The sequence below is a fragment of the Poecilia latipinna genome, unplaced genomic scaffold (genome assembly GCF_001443285.1).
Source record: "Poecilia latipinna isolate Pla-1442-1.1 unplaced genomic scaffold, P_latipinna-1.0 Scaffold969, whole genome shotgun sequence".
NCBI lineage: Eukaryota > Metazoa > Chordata > Actinopteri > Cyprinodontiformes > Poeciliidae > Poecilia > Poecilia latipinna.
This window is the reverse complement of record NW_015113585.1, coordinates 206,674-207,937: the sequence shown is the minus strand read 5'-3', so window position 1 is coordinate 207,937 and position 1,264 is coordinate 206,674.

Sequence of the window (1,264 nt, the reverse complement as noted above, 5' to 3'; positions counted from 1 at the left end):
GTCAGTCTGTCTAAATTTACACTAACAGATCTATTCGAAGAGGATTAACATTACATTCTGTGGTGTAAATAAATACTTACCTTTTTTAGCAGAATGATGAAGCCATTCATGATTACATGATTAGTTTTGCTAAATTCATGATTAGTTTTGCTAAATTCAAGCTAACTAGCTGGCTCTCTTCAGACTTACTTCTGAATTTATTATGCTACACCCATGGTAAATGTGGGTTACCTATTTGGCTATACAAGCAAAAGTTTTATTATCAAATAACATTAAAGTGTTTGTAAAATGTTTTAATTTAACAACTGAATGATTTTTCTTCAGCCATACTTCCTAAAGCCCATGTGAGCTGAACTGCCCAGTTTTCACAGATTTTTGTCTGACTTTTCCTGTTTGCACAATTCCTGACAATATAATCCAGCATGCATTAGTGCAAAGGGGTGAACAAAATGCAAAAGCCACAATGCAAGACCAAAAGTCACAAAGTTTATGCTAAAATGGAAATAATGATAAACTTGCTAGGATAACTTCTGATTCAGCATTATTAGTACTTCTCTTGTGGCTCTTTGCTGTTGTGTTGTGGATTTTATATTTTGTTGACCCTCCTATCCCACAATGCACCTTACCAGCGGATTCTTTATCAGGATAATAATGAATTAGAGGTGTAGTTTGCTTTAAAATTAGAGTTATAACCTTAATCGAACCTGAAATATGAAAACCCAAAATAAACTTCCTAAACTAAGAAAATATAGAAAACGAATACCAACGCTGTTTAATTCAAAAGCTTCCTGCAGCCAGAGTTCATCCAGACAATAGCTGTGCAGAGAGAAGAAGAAAAGGTGGAAGAGCAATGTGTGACGTCAGGACCTGCTCCAATCCTCCTCCTCCTGCTGTCTCCTCATGTGGAATACAGACAACATAATGTTATCCACAGATGTCTGTCGCTAATGTTAGTCCATGTCATTTCCAGTACTCAGAATGCTGCTCCACTTTCTCCCTGGTGTATTTATGTCTCTTTCAGTGTCCCAGTAGACCCTCAAGAAACATTGAAATCCACCAGCAGGCAGCCTGGGAGATGATAGCCTAACAAGGAGGGCAAATAAATTAAGTGACAAAGACCTTCATATCACTCCATTAGAACCAAGAAGGCTTGTTTTTTTTGTTTTTTTTCTGGGAATCTAATGTCATATAATTATTATTATTCATGAATTATCAGGTACACAGCCGAAAAAGAGTGAAAAAATGAGTAAAAATAAACTACCAG